At 49.4% G+C, this 15,812-nt stretch overlaps 1 protein-coding gene and 1 long non-coding RNA gene across 2 annotated transcripts in view; both read right to left on the reverse strand.

Annotated features, from left to right (window-relative positions):
* ITPKB (inositol-trisphosphate 3-kinase B) overlaps positions 1-15,812 on the reverse strand; it is a 106,915-nt gene that overhangs the window by 72,152 nt on the left and 18,951 nt on the right. The gene's annotated exons all lie outside the window — the stretch shown is intronic.
* The window catches only part of LOC104997903, a 20,492-nt gene that overhangs the window by 208 nt on the left and 4,472 nt on the right, over positions 1-15,812 (reverse strand). The window lies entirely within an intron of this gene.

Consider the following 15,812-nt stretch of genomic DNA (forward strand, 5'->3'; position numbering starts at 1 on the left):
CGCGCGCCCGTGGTGGTCACGTGATGGCAGGGGCGGGCCCGCGCGTCTGCACGCGGCGGCCGCGGCGGGGTGAATGGAGCTGGAGATGCTATTCTGCTCGTTTGCTTGCTTCCTCGGTGGTGGCAAAGACCTGAGGGCCTCCACTGCACGGTTTCGGAAGGAATCCCTGCGCCGCTCTTTGCCAGCTTCGCGGTCTTTTCGAAAACTTATAGAAGTCTCAGTTTACGCATTTGTAAAAATAGGTACAATAGCTCTTTTGTAGGGATTTTGTGAAAAACCAAAGGGATAGTCAAGGTGTGCTGACCTACTTTACTGAGTTAGCAATAACTTGTGATTGATATTTTATGGCACGCTAAACGGGTTTATTCTGGAGTATTTGTACTGTTAAATACCACTCATTAGTTGAGCAGCCTCCGTTTTTCATATCGCCGAGTATGTTGAATTCAGCCTAGACTGAATTCCCGAAATCAGCTCTGATGTTTTCCCTGGTGGCTCAGTTGGTGAAGAGTCTGCTTGCAATGCAGGAGACTTGTGTTCAGTCCCTGGATCAGGAAGATGCCCTGGAGAAGGAAATGGCAACCCACTCCAGTATTTTTCCCTGGAGAATTTCATTGACTACAGTCGGCTATGGTCCATGGGGTCACAAAGAGTCGCACACGACTGGGTGACTATGTCTTCCCCCATCCCTCTTACCCCCAGGAGTTTTTGGTCTCACTGTTAGTTAACTTTGTGTGAGACTGATACTCAAAAAAATGCCACAAGTAAACAAAAACCTTCATTTCTTTAGAAAACAGTGTGCCCAACTCCTTGGACACCTTGTGAAAGATACTGACCAGTTCTGCATCCAAACCCAGCAGACTTAAGCTTCCCAAGACCCCAAACACTGAAGAGAGTCAGGCCCTAATAACGATTTGTTCACAGCCCAGGGAACTTTTGAACAATTCAATCTTAGGCTGAATTCAGTATACTTTGGAGTATGAAAAACAGAGGCTGCTAAAATCAGAATTTAGAGTAGAATAAACATTAACAGTAGAAGCACTTAAAAGTCTATTTAGCATGCTGTAAAATAGCAGTTAAAAATTATAAACTTATTAAATTAGATCCCCAGTGTAATTGTACATGACTAAGAAAGTAATAAAACAACTTATCTTTTTTAAAATTGCTATATAATCTAGGCTAGCCACCCCCCCTACAAAACAAATATAATTGATCAAAGTTGTGAGAATTCCCTGTATAAAGCTTGTGTGTGCTGATGAAAATGTATGAGACTGTGGGGAAAAAAAAAGACCCATCTAGTTTCTTTCTTGGGTCATTATGAAGAATTGAATGAGCAGACAACATTGAAAACTGTTTCTGGAGAATGCAACGTTTTCTCATTCTAGGGAAACAAATAGAAAGACCTGGACAAAAGCACTGGAGATAAAAATGACTGCGGGGAAAGAGTTTACAGTGGCTTGAAACAAAGCAGTGCATCATTTTGGCAACTTTACAGCCAGGCTTTTTTTCAGGGATCACTGGCTACTTAAACAGCAAGTAACAGAAGTTCAACAATGCAGTGCCCAGTCTAGGAACAGGAGGCTTTCGACTCCACAGCTGATACAGGAAAACCTGTGACTTCACACAACTTCAACTTTTGAATTCTTGAGCTGGACTGAATTTTCTTAGTTGTAGCTCCTTTACACTGTGAAAAAAACTTCTCAAAGTTTAGAACTGGAAAGGAGAACTACTGGCAAAATTGTTGGTGTGCTTTTTAGAAGAATCACAGCATTGCTCCTGCTTGGTTAGAGGTGCTAAACGTTCAGAGATGTTCTAGAAGAGGCAGGAAACAAGAACAGCATCAGTGGTATGGCTGAACCAGATCCATAGGTTCCCCACACTCAGGCCACTGTCCTACACAGTGAAATCATCCTAATATTTAGGGGGTAAATATTCATCCTGTAAAATATCTAGGGGCTAATGCAAGGAGATCCAACCAGTCCATTCTGAAGGTGATCAGCCCTGGGATTTCTTTGGAGGGAATGATGCTAAAGCTGAAACTCCAGTACTTTGGCCACCTCATGTGAAGAGTTGACTCATTGGAAAAGACTCTGATGCTGGGAGGGATTGGGGGCGGGAGAAGAAGGGGACGACAGAGGATGAGATGGCTGGATGGCATCACTGACTTGATGGACGTGAGTCAGAGTGAACTCCAGGAGTTTGTGATGGACAGGGAGGCCTAGCGTGCTGTGATTCATGGGGTCGCAAAGAGTCGGACACGACTGACTGAACTGAACTGAATGCCTTTATCACTTGCCCTCCAATTTACAGAAACGTTCCAATGGCCAGAGGGAAAGAAGAGATCCCAGAAACATAAAATCGGGGTTGAAGACTCTGATTCTCTCCCTTATGCCCCAACTCCTTTTGACTTCCTGGGTTGAATACAAGTATTGAGAAGCAGCAGTGTGCACATATATGCACACATGCCTTTAACCTCCCACCAGAAGGATTTGTGACTGTCTCCACCCTCCCCTTGCAGGAGGCTGAGCTGGCCTGGACAGCTGGAGGCTCAGTTGGGGACCATGGGCATCTTCCCTCCAGCTAATATCAAATGATACTGGGACTTTTCTCCTGACTCCTTAAGACACATTTTGAGGCCCAAGTCATTCCTTTCAGCTCCCTCTCAGGCAGGTCACTTGAGGAATTAGAAAAGTCCCTGGGAACTAAAGCAAAGCTTCTTAACCAAGTAAGCCCAGAGGTGCTGGGAAAGCAATCTGATCAACCAGAAGAAATTTTCCTCCTTCTCTTCCAACTCCCAAGGACCCATCTGTTCACAAAAACAATGCAACCAGCCCATTCTCTCATGTCCCAGGCTTTTAAAGGCGAAGGGTCAGCAGGCAAGGCTAAGGGCTGCTGGGAGTTGCCAGGGACATCTGGGCAGATGTTCCCCTCCCCATTCCTGTGATAGGAATGTCAAAAAGCATTTGGAACCCAGCTCCACATACACTTGAAAGATTTCAATGGTTTCGGAGGCAGTACAAAATTTTCAAAGAATAAGATACAGGGAAAGAACGTGGTATCACAGAGTTGAACTCAACCCTGGAAAAAAACAAACAACACAAAACCAACCAACCAAAAAACCAGATAGTAAAACTCTGGGCTGGATAGTTGCTTTCTCCAAGTAAGTATAAGAGGCTCCCTTTTGTCCACTTCCAATCCCAGGTTCCTTGACCAGAAACTTTCTAGAACTTTGGCTTTCTGAGTTAAAAAGGGACCTCAGAGATCAACAGATCTTTGGGTTCTAAACCTGCAGACTGGACTGAAGTGGAGGTGAGCTTCTAGCTATAGATGTCCTGAAAGAGCACACACAATGATTTGTGAAATGTGCACTTTGCCAGGGAAAGGACACACTACTTTCAACCCCTTTCCAAAACACAAGGTCCAAAATGGGGTCAAAAACCATCAGTCTAGTCCAACTCTCGGGCTTCAGAGATAAGGCTCAGAAACTCAACTGCATGCTCCAGGTGACAGAGCAAATTACATGCCACCTTCCAAAGCTGGTTGGGCCCGTGGGAGGGGAGGACACCGCATGCACTAACAGGCTCTTTCCCATTCTAATTACAAGGATTCCATGAAGTCTCCAGCCGCCACTCTGTCTGGCTTTCTGGGTCTGGGTGTGTCGGTCACCACTTGGTTGCCAAGGTGTACAGATGGCCAGGGGACTGGGGATGGCTGGATGTGGCCAGTTGCCAGCTAGCTAGCACCCAGGCACCAGCTTACATCACACTGCTTCCTGGAAGCTCAAAAGGGGGTTTTCAGAAAACCCAGTTTTCACAGGGTGAGGCACAGTTCAGTCCTCTAAGGACCCATCACAAAGGTTGGTTGCATAAGCAAAATCAGTAAAAACCACTGCCCTCAAGTACCAGGTGGTCCCTATTTCCAGGCCAAGACAATTAACAACTTGATAAGGGGGAAAATAGAGATTGATTAGAATAAACTGGAATGAAACACTTTCTCTTTTTTCAGAGAAAGTCATGGAATAGAAATATATTTGTAATAATGGAACTAATAGCTTCAAGTGCTATCAACACGGGCCATGAACACTGCAGTCTAATTACATGGTTGCTCAGTGGGGATAGACAGTCGGTTTGCACGTGAGTAATTAAAGGCCACCATCACAAGGAAACATGTAGAGTCTCATTTAAAGAATTACAAATTAAAACTCTAAGGGAAAAAAAGATTAAAGGACAATTAGACAATACCGGACTAGAAAACCCAGCGGTAGTAGGGAAGCCAGAGCATTTAGAACTTGCAGATGACCCTGAACTGGTTCAGTTTTTCCAGAGGGTGAGGTGGGACAATGACACAGTCGTATGTTCTTCTTGGGCTCTGAAAACAATGCCACTAAGAAGACCATTTCCCAAGGTAATAGCAACAGCTACATCCAACCAGTCCATCCTAAAGGAGATCAGTCCTGGGTGTTCATCAGAAGAACTGATGTTGAAGCTGAAACTCCAATACTTTGGCCGCCTCATGTGAAGAGCTGACTCATTTCAAAAGACCCTGATGCTGGGAAAGATTGAGGGCAGGAGGAGAAGGGGACGACAGCAGATGAGATGATTGGATGGCATCACTGACTTGATGGACATGAGTTTGAGTGAACTCCGGGAGTTGGTGATGGACAGGGAGGCCTGGCATGCTGCAGTTCATGGGGTTGCAAAGAGTCAGACACGACTGAGCGACTGAACTAAACTGAACAGTAAAGGCATGACCACGTAAATTATGCAGTGGTTCAAAGCTAAGGCTCAAGACTTAGGCTTCAGTCCCTTTCTAGATAGTCTGTGCCTCAATTTCCTCACCTGAAAATGGGTTGCTATGAGGATTAAGTAAAATAATCCATGGAAAACACTTAAAACAGTGCCTGTTCTACAGTAAGTGCTTGATAAAAGTTAGGTGCTATTATTATTACATATTAACTTACAAAGAGGACTTCCTTGGTGGTCCGGTGGCTAAGACTCCATGTTCCCAATGCAAGGGGCCCGGGTTCAGTCCCTGGTCAGGGAACTAGATCCCACATGCCGTAACTAAAGATCCCACGAGCTGCAGCTAAGACCTGGTGCAGTCAAATAAATTAAAAATTTTTTCTTTTAAATATTCATTTAAAATGACAAGCAGATGACCCCATGTCTGTTCCTGAAAACGCGAGATGACATTCAAATGATAAAGGCAAAAGATAAAACTACTACAATCAGATAATAAGTATGTAAAACAAAGTTATGCAGCTTATCAAAGTCCACTGAGAATAAAAAGTTAAATTGCTTGTTACTGTTAGATTCTCTATGTAATGTTTATGTTAAAAATTGAAAAGAATAAAGAAGATAATCAACACCGCCTCAAACCTTTGGCAGGATGAGGCAGGGGACAGAAATAGGGACCTAGTACTGTTTGGGTGTCTACACTGCGCCAGGGAACCCAGCCGCAAGTGTGCTGGGCGGAGCTCCCCGGGAGTAACCGTGTACTAATTAAGTTCCTCTCACACCAGAGGCAGACTTGGGTGACACATTCCGGTCAGTGAGACATTGGGGATATCTGTTGGCGCCTTCTGAGAAAGATGCCTCAGACACAGAGAAGAATCACGCCCTTTCCCCTCCACGCGGGACACCTGGACCTGCAGCAGCTGTCCCGTCATCCTAGAAGAGGAGCCTCACCATGCCCCAGGGATGCAGCAGACTGATGCGAAGCACAGGAGTGACCCTGCTGCTCTAAGGAATTGCCCAAGGCTGCAGCTGCCTGTGCTGGGGCCTGTGAATCAAGGTGAGGTAACACCTTTTCCTTAGGGTCTTCCCAGGTGGATCAGTGGTAAAGAATCCGCCTGCCACGCAGGAGACGCAAGTTCAATCTCTGGGTCCAGAAGATCCCCTGAAGAAGGAAATGGCAACCCACTCCAGTATTCCTGCCTGGGAAATCCCATGGACAGAGGAGCCTGGTGGGCTACAGACCACGGGGTCACAAAAGAGTCGGACATGACTTAGCGAGTATACCACAACAGCAACAAAATACATTTTCCTTATGTTCAAGCCAGCAGAGTTGCAGTTTTCTGTTACTGGCAGCGACAGCACCTTCACTGATGGGGCAGGGAGCATGAACAGCCTTCTGATGGAGGCCTGGCAGCCCCTCAAAGCCCTGTGGATTCTGCAGGAGGCCTCGCTGGAGCCCATCCTGGAGAGCGCTCAGGGTGGAAGGAAAAAAGGCAGTAGCTCTTCTATCTCCATCCTACAGAAGATCTAAGGACAACTTAGGCTTTTACCCAGCCTAAGGACATCCTACCCTGGCCTAAGGACAGCTCCAGATGGTGCAGCAAGCTGGTGACCGCACTGGGCGGCTGAGCTCCCTACTGGTCCCTTAAGAGGGGACCGGCAGAGGCCTCCTGGACTCCAGTGTTCATTTCTGGATTCACATGTTTCACAAAGCCTGTGACAAAACTGCCCTCTGGAGTAGGGCTGCCAGGAAACGCACAGGACACTCAGTTAAATCTGAGTCAGATAAAGAACAGTAACTTTTTACTAAGTATGTCCCACATGTGAGGCTTCCAGGCCTCTGCTCCAGTTCTCCCCTCTCTGCCAGGTGCCAGACTCAGGACACAGGCTTCTGCCTGCACACTGGACACGGAGATGACCTCCATGCCCCCTGCTCATCATCTGGGCATCCCTGAGTGTGTCTGGCCCAGAGGCAGGAGGATGGCCGGCATCTGGCCTCATGAGGTCTCCGATGAGTCTAGGAAGGTCTGGTTCACATGTTAGAGGAACAGACAAGAAGTGGCTGATGCTTAAAAGGCAGGGGTAGGGCAGGCATCACTTTGGTTTCGGGAGGTGGGCAGCTAGGCAGCAGGTGGTGGAGCACTTGGGGGAGCACAGTGGCTCCTGACTTCCAACTTCCCCCATAAGAACTTCATTGATGAAGCAGAAGAGATGTTTCCCCCAGCCTACTCTGTCTGAATGTGAGTCCCCTGACTCTGGCCCACTTCTCTAGACTTACCTCATCTGTGGTCATGACGGCAGTGTGGTCTCCGTCCAGCAGATCATGTCTTACGGCACCATCCCCCAGGCCGAGGACAAGGTGTGTGGAATTTGCTTGGTGTGACACTGTCTACACCTGCTCACAAACGATCCCTTAATATAGCTGGCCCATGAGAGCAGAGCCTCATTTCCTGGAACCTGGCTTTATGGTTCCTGTCTGGTATCCCTCCAGTGTCCTGCCCAGGCCAGCACTGGCGCACAGTAAGTGCCTGTGAAAAAACATCCCACAGACGCAGGAAGATCTGACCAAAAACTCCAGCCATGTTTTAGTGACAGGACAGATTTCCCTTCCCCAGCCCCTCTCTCCTCCTCCCAGTTTGCTGCCTCTTGTAGAAGGGGCTGTGCCAACAAGGTATCTTCGGAAAAGTTTGGGGCTCGTGACCACGAACTTCAGAAGGACAGAAGGGAGAAAACGAATGGAATCTCTTGCATTCACAGTGACCCCTTTTTTCTTCCCAGAAACAGGAAGGAGAACTAAACAGAAATGGCAGGTAAAAATGCTGTATTATTTGCAAGGCCCAGTGCAAAGTGAAAACAGCTCCACCTTGTCTTCAAAAAGTGGGGAATAGGGCCAGGAATGGCAGTAAAATAAAAACCTTTTTCCTCTCTTCCACAGTCTCTCTTTCTCTGCCTGATACAGTGTCGATCTCTGCTGTCTAGACATCTCTAGGCCCGGGCAGACCCTCAGGGGACCCAGGGGCCTCGCCCCGTGACTCTGGCCACTCAAGGGGGCTTCTGGGTCCCCTTCCATCAGCCACCAGGTCAGAGAGCCCTCCTCTCCCCACAGACCCACCCCAGGATAGAAGCATCCACAGGATTAGAACCTCCCCATGGGACACACTTGGTACCTGGATAGGGAGTGAGTGGGAGACTCGACCCCACTGAGTCATTGCTTTGTGGTGCTGCCAGCCTCGGGTGGGAGGGCCGCCACGCCCCACTCAGTGGGGTCACAGACCCCTGGCCCTCCCCTGAGCCCTCCCCCCAGGCCCCCGCTGGGACATCATCAGCTGCTGGGGTGTGGGGTGAGGAGAGGAGGCAGATGCAGCCCCAGCCAGGGGACCCAGTCTCCCCATACTTCATTTACAAAACACAACTCAAAGACAGAATTATTAAGAATGTCAAGATGGTGACTGCAGAGCATTAAGCCCAAGGGTGGGGGAGAGAGCAGGGGGCCCTATGTGATTGCACTGGTCGTGTACTCAGGAAACTGGCCCTGAAGTCACAGTGCAGATTCAGAGAGGATGCAACGAAACAAAAGAAAACAGACACAAGAGATCCTCTAGCTAACGGAGGGTGCCCGGTGCTCATAAACAGGATGAAAAATTAAACTCGATCACTTCAAAAAAAACTGGGCCCATACCTGGCCCTAGGTAACAAGGCATTTCTCAGCCTAACACCCGACCCCTGTCTCCTCCCCACTGTCCCTAAAATCCTCTGGCTCCATTTGATATCCTCCTGAGATGCTGCCCAAGTAAATAATTCCTTTCAGTGGTTCCTAACCAGCAGTAGTACCTGGCTGGGCCCAGTGGATGTCTGGAAGAGGGGTGCTCAGTGGACAAGGGAATCAGTACAGGCAAAGGGGCGGAAGGTAGTAGATGACCGGTAGCGTGCCGGGCAGTCCCAAACCACGAGACAGGTCCCCCCAGCACAGCAGTGACACCCACTTAGAAAAACCACACAGGGGAATTTCAAGTCACCGAAGCTTCGGTGGAAACCTGCCCGTCAGGGCCGCCTCCTCTCCTTTGTCGTGGAGGCGACAACAGAAATCCCTCTGGAGTCCTGCCCGTTGTCCCCTCGAGTTCTGAGCTGAACCTGCTGGGGCGTCTGCCAGTACTGAGCACCCCTCACCCACCGCGCCCATCCCTGGCCCCAAGGCCCCACCTTAAAAGGCAAGAAAGAGAAGAGGAGTTTCACTGTAGGTTGGGACCATGCAGGAGCTGGAGTGTGAGGCTGGTCATTTTTCTAGCTGCCCTTCATTGCCCTCCTCTCTCCTCCTCCTCCCAAGCAAGCCCTACTAGGGCCTCCCTGGGAGGGATGGGGGAGGGTCCCACGGATGCCCAGGGCTGAGAGGAGGGCTTCAGGAAATCTCCCTGTGGTGGCTGCTGTGAGCCACCAGGGTGGAAACTTAGCAAGCGTGAGATAATCGCCCAGTTTTATATATAGCACCTGTGTCTTCCGGAGACCTCAGAGCGAGGAAGGGCAGGTTTAACCACCTCGTGCCTCCCCAGGGGTGAGCAGGGCTCACTGGGAAGCAGACCTACCTTCTCGGAGCCCTGCTGGGAAGGGTCGGGCCCTCGGGAGGGGCACAGAGTCTGGATCCCCTGCCCTCCTGGCCACTGTGGGCGCAGGGCCAGTCTGAGGATGAGTGATGGGTGAGCAAGACTCCCCACACTACATGGGCAACTGAGAAAGATGGCGAGGGGCAGCTGGGCTACCAGCCTCCTCTGCCTGAACAGATGCCTAGAGACCATGCGCCTGCACACAGTTCCTGCTCAGCTGTCTCCCATGTGCCCACTTTACAGCTGAGAAAAAGGTGTTGAAGGGACAGTGGTCCTGGTGGGGGGAACATGGCCTGGGAGGAGAGAGGGCTGTCTGGGCCCTGGCCCTGCGCTCAGCAGGCCCACCTGTCTGTTCCCGTCTGGTCCTGCATAACCTGCTTAAGGGCACCACAGACCTTGATGCTCCCCAAGAGAGGAAGAGGCTGGGGCTGTGAAAAATGTTAGGGAACCCTGGTACATCATGGAGCACCCTGGGGTACCTGACTACAACAGAGGGAGGAAGCTAATACAGCCAGGTTAGGCAGCTGTCAGCAAACCACAGGCTGGTCTGGAGTGCTCCCCCATTGCACACCTGGTGTGGCACCCCTCTCTCGGGCACAGGCCCCCACGTGCACACCTACAGCCATGCAGCGAGATGCTCCACCAAGACCCCAGAGGTGAAGAGACTCTGGACCTAGCTGGCTATTCTCCACTCTTCTGGTCTCTGGAGGCCCCCTCCACAAGTTCCCAGACTGTGACTAATCCTGTCTCCCCGTGAGTCGATGCCTGTGAGTCCCCCCGCCCCCCCCCAACCCCCTCATTTCTCTCCAGCCCTCCTGCCCTGGCTCCCTACACACACCATGGTGAGAAATAGCTCGGAAATAGAGGGGAAACCAGGTTTGGAAAGGGCGCTTCACTGGGGAGGGAAGTGGCCAGCAACTGCTATATTTATTTCTATTTTTCTAAGACCTCTGTGCCCCCTCTGCCTAGGGGTGACAAGGACTGCATCCTCCCCGCAGATTTCCGGTCTTTTCCCATTTTAGATCCACGGCAGCCCGTCTCTGTGTATATCTCCTCGCCCCAGGGCCCAGGACAGAGGCGCGGTCTGAGTGAGTTTCCAACAAGGAAAATTTCTCCTGGGTTATTTATAAGGCACCGGTGGAGACTTTCTAAAATAATCCTAAATGCTCTTGGTGGCTCCTGCTCTCATTCATTTCTTCCTTGTATCTCAGAACAGCCCACGAAGGAGACCATCTTTCTACTTAGTTCAGGCTTGAAAGCTCTTCTACTTACTTACGATAGAGACAGCCAGCATCCTGAATGTTGAAGACAACTACCTGTGTGCGTCCTGAACACCTACACCCACTTCCATAAAACAACCTACCACATCCAGGCCGTATTTACCGGAATCCTTTCTCCCACTCTCACCCCTCGACGTCCTAACTCTAAAATGAGAGCCTGTGACTTAGTCCTAACCCACAAAGACCTCTCTGACTTATTCAGAGAATTAAAATTTTTTGGACTCTTGATTATCTAATTTTCTCTTTTTGCTCGGCTATTTCACAGTGGCTTTGGCAATAGGCCATCACTGAAAGCCAAGCAGGAGGCCCTCGGGGAGAGGATGAGGTGTCCATGCTCGCACATCCTAGGGTGGGCCTTTGACATCTGTGGGAGACGTGAGTGCTATCTCCAGCATTTCCAGTTCTTCTCCTGGGCACGTGGTATGTCTTGAGTCCTCTGTCCCCTTAAAGTTAGGTGAGGGCATGAGCCTTTCTCGGCCAATTGAATATAAAAACAAGTGGCAGGTGCTACTTCTTGGCTGAAGCTTTACAAGCCAGGACAGGATTCGCCACATTCTCATTCGCTCTGTCTTGGTACCCAGCGGAGCTCCAGACAGTGGCAGCACCACCGGCCTGGGTTACAGGGTGAGCACAACAAACAGCAGAGCCCACAGCTGACCCAGGTCAGGTAGGCAGCATGAGCAAGAAACACACCTTTGTTGGTTTCGGGGCTATTTGTTATGCAATAAAACCTAGCTCATCCTGACTAATACAACACCTTTGATTGAAAGTAAAAATTATAAGGCTGCTGTGAACCAAGCTTGCTGCTAAGACAAGAAAACTGCAACAGAGAGGGAAGTGAAGGGTCCAGAGGGAATTATCTGCCATCCCTTAAGCCAGATTTGTTTTCTCATGTTTCATGCTTTTGTGCAAGGGGGTCCTTCTACTCCAAATATCCTTCCCCCCTTCCTGCCTAAGTGAATTCCTCCAAAATTTAACTCAAACAGCACCACCTCGGAGATTTCTCTTCCCAACAGTCACAGATGGAGTGGCATCTGTCCTCTGCTTCCAGCAGGACTCCAAATGGACTTATCATTCTAAACACACAGAAACTGTGCTGAACACTATTACCTGGATAGGCAGTATGGGGCCATGGTTACTAGGACAAGGTCTAGAGCGGTGACTCAACCAGAGGTGATCTGCCCCTCAGGGGACATTTGGCAACGCCTGAACATATTTTTGATTGTTAAACCTGGGGAAGGTGCAACTGGTCAGGGATGCTGTTAAACCCCCTACAGTGCACAGAACAGCCCCCCAAACAAATATATATATGATGCCCCAAAATGTCAATAGTGTCAAAGTTGAGAAAACCTATTCTAGAGTAAGAATGTCTGAATTCATATTCATATTCTGACTCTTCTATTACTGTGATTTTAGGCAGATTAACTCCTCATTCAATGCTGACCACATAATAAAAGCGTAGTTAAGAACTTCCCTGGCTGTCCGGTGGTTAAGACTCTGTTTCTCCACTACAGGGACTGTGGGTTTGATCCTGGTCAGAGAATTAAGATCACACAAGTCAGGAGTGTGGGGGGTGGAGAAAGGACTGAAATACATTATTGCATAATAGGTGTTGGGTATGTCATTTGCATCCTTGATTGAACTGGAAATTCCTAGAGGATAGGAACTAAGGTTCACTAATACACAGATCCATATCTGCCAGGACAACCTGGATGCTGACAGAACACAATAAATATTGTGGGCTGTATGAATAAAGAGTTATTTATAAGAGTTCACTCTTCCCTGAAAGTTAGCAAGTTGCAAACAGTAGATAAAACCCTTCACCTGGTCCCAAGAAGACAAAGTCTGTGCATTTAGCAAAACCTCTGCTGGTTTTTGTGCCAAGTATTTTATTACTTCTAGTTCACTGCAGAGCACTATTGCAAGTATAGTAACTCTCATTAACCAGAATATTTAAGAAATGAGATCAACATACACACCATCCTGGAAGAATGCAAGTTCATGGGAAATGAGTTTTATAACAGTGATGCTATCTGGAGAAGTGACTTGAATCAAAATGAACTTCTCACCAATAGCCATAATACTTTTTATTTATTCAAACTCAAACCAAGGGCAGATATAAAATTTTAATTTGAACCAGGAATGTAACAAGAGGGGTTTTCCCCTTTCTTAACTCTATTGAACAAGTTCAAACCAGACATAAACCTAGGTTTTCAAAAAGTACCAAATCAGAAAAACATTTTGGACCAAAGCATCATGTGATTCAGCTCTGTCTTCGATCTCAGGCCCAATCAAATGACCCGCTGAAATGTGCTGGAATATTCTAACGGGCCACGGTGACTGTGTGGAAAGCCTGTGACCATCCACCATCCTCACTGCCTGGGTTGGGCTCAAGGGACACGTGTAAAAATCCTCTGTTCGTTTTCCAAAACTCCTCTAAGGCCACGCAGAAAACAATTCCTTCTTTGTGATAGATTGTTTGTGCACATTCACCAAAGGAGATTTTGCAAATATTATACTTCATTAGACCGAGGGAGAAACAACCATGTCCTTTCATTTCTTATGACTCACTGACGTGAAGATTAAGGATGCTTATTTCATGTGCTGTGAAGTCCCGTATACATCATTAGGCAGAAACACAAAAATAAATGCATTCTTCAGTCAGCTACCCTGCCTCCCAGGGGAGCCCAAACGCCCCTGCGGGTCCTCAAACTGGCAGCAATCCCATCAACACTCAGGACCACTTCCTGCCACCACCCCCACCCCCAGGAGGCAGAAGACAAACCATCAAGAACACTTCCAAGCAACTAAGGGTGAGACGATGCCATTCAGAGCACCCTGAAAAATGACTGCGGTCGCCACTGTCTTCACCGGTTTTAAATGATACACACACTTTTCTCTGTTTGTTTAATTAATATAAAAAAGGAAGCATATCTGGGACCTTCAGGATGACCGTGGTGCAAAACTAAATCCAGTACAGGCGCCACTGAAGAGACGAAGAGGGAAGGAGCGCCTCGGGGATGGGGGCTGCCGGGCCACAGCCTTCCAGGAGGCCCACAGGAGGCCAGGGAGGCGGCATGGAGACTCTCGGCAGCTCTTCCTTTGTTTTTCTTTGTATTTCCAGGCCCGACAACACCTTTCCCTAAATACAGCACCCGCTGAGTCAGCTTGGGTGGGATCCTGAGGAGCCAGAGCTGGGGGGTGGCAGCGTGTGGGTGGGGGCGCCCTGGGTCTCCTGCACACCGCCGTCCCGCCGTGGGGGCGGCTGCTCTGGGTCACCATGCTTTTTTTGGAATCAAGAGATGGTTGGGGCAGGAAGGGACCTCAGAGATGACCAAGCACCCACCCGCATCCCCCCCCGCCCCCCACCAAAGTCCTGAGAGAGGAAGCTCACACCAGGGTTGGGGACCAGTGCCCAGGGCTTTTGACTCTTGTTTGACAGCATCTCTGTGGAATTTTCTTTCAAAGCCATATCGTTTCAGCGAAGAGGATATACAGATGGCAACTAAGCAGATGGAAAGATGTTCAACACCACTTGTTGTTTGGTCGCTAAGTCGTGTCTGACTCTTTTGCGACCCCATGGACTGTAACTCGCCAGGTTCCTCGGTCCACAGGATTTCCTAGGCAAGAATACTGGAGTGGGTTGCCATTTCCTTCTCCAGGGGATCTTCCTGACCCAGGGATCGAACCCCTGTCCCCTGCATTGGCAGCTAGATTCTTTACCACTGCGCCACCGGGGCAGCCCACCACTAGGGAAAAACAAAACCACCATGAGACAGCTCTGCCTGGCTATCAGAGTGGCTAGAAAAAAAGATAGCAACACCACCACGTGCTGGCGAGGATGCAGAGAAACTGGATCACTGCTGGTAGGAACACACAAGGGTGAGGGCATGCTGGAAACAGTTTGGCAGTTTCTTAAAGAACTTAATAAACAGGCAACAGCCTATGCCCCAGTGACTGCATTCCTGGACATTCAATGCAGAGAAATGAAAGCTTATGGCCACAAAAATAACCTGTACATGAAGGTTCACGTCAGCTCTATCTAAATTGCCAAATAATGGAAACCACCCAGATGTCCCCTCCTAAAAGTGAGAGTTTCTTCAGCGTCTCAGAAGCCACGCCAAGGGTGAGGATTCCAACTGACAAGCTAAGGGACCCCTGAGAGCACGGCGCTCACTCCACCCCACGCCTTTGCCCCGTGGCGGCCGTTCACCGCCCCACGTGGCCCCTACACGGTGCTCATCAGAAGCCACCTTCCCTGGTAACAGTGCTCTGCTCCTCTCTAAGAAGGCGCTCAGAGCTCACGCCTTGTGGTCTCGGCTCTGCCCACTGAGGCTACCAACAAAGAGGTCCCTTCCTGCAGGTCAGTAACCCCAAGACAAGCATCTGTGGGAAGCTGGGGCCTCCTGGCCATCTGCCCCTTTGGAATACATTTCTTCCCTCTGCTGATCCGGTGTCTCCTAATTTAGATGAAGTCTGTAGGCAGGTGATGCAACCTGATGCACCCACTTCAAGTTTAGGTGCTAATGTTATGTTTGAAATATAAACCCCGGACAGGCTTTTACCCGTGCCGTTTGAAAGGGGCCAGAAAGCCTGGGGCTGTGCAGTGTAATCAATCCAGGAACCTGTGAAATGGAGAGGCCCGTGACACCCGCGCTGGGTGGCCTGGGGAACCGGGATTCTAGAGATCAGAGCTCTGTACCTGCAGGACCCCTGCCCTCCGGCAGCAGTGCCCTCTCTCTCCTATGGGAGGAGGCAGGAGAGATCCCAGGCTGCAAAAACCAAGGCCTGATGCCCTCCCCTCCTGCCATGGTCAGAGGCTCACCGGCTGAGCAGTGAGCAGCTTTTTCACTGTTTATTGCCCTTTTGGGTTAGGAGTTCTTCACTTTTCCCCTCCCTCAGGCCAGGGGCAGAGAGACGGCTCCAGAAGCTCACTTCTGCTACAGTTCCATCAACCCATCTGTTTCTGCACAAAAGCCTATTCATTAGAAGGAAAAGAATACTCTCTTAGTTCCACCTCTGTGAACAGAAAACTTATCTTGAACAGACTAAAGCGCTACTCCAAGGCACCTGTGTGAAGACAACTCTCTTGCCTTCCAGGTGGAATAAGTCCAAGGCAGCAAGCAACTCTCGGAAAAGGCGATGGCACCCCACTCCAGTACTCTTGCCTGGAAAATCCCATGGGCGGCGGAGCCTGGTAG

Source organism: Bison bison, unplaced genomic scaffold, assembly GCF_000754665.1.
Source record: "Bison bison bison isolate TAMUID 2011002044 unplaced genomic scaffold, Bison_UMD1.0 scf7180017864317, whole genome shotgun sequence".
NCBI lineage: Eukaryota > Metazoa > Chordata > Mammalia > Artiodactyla > Bovidae > Bison > Bison bison.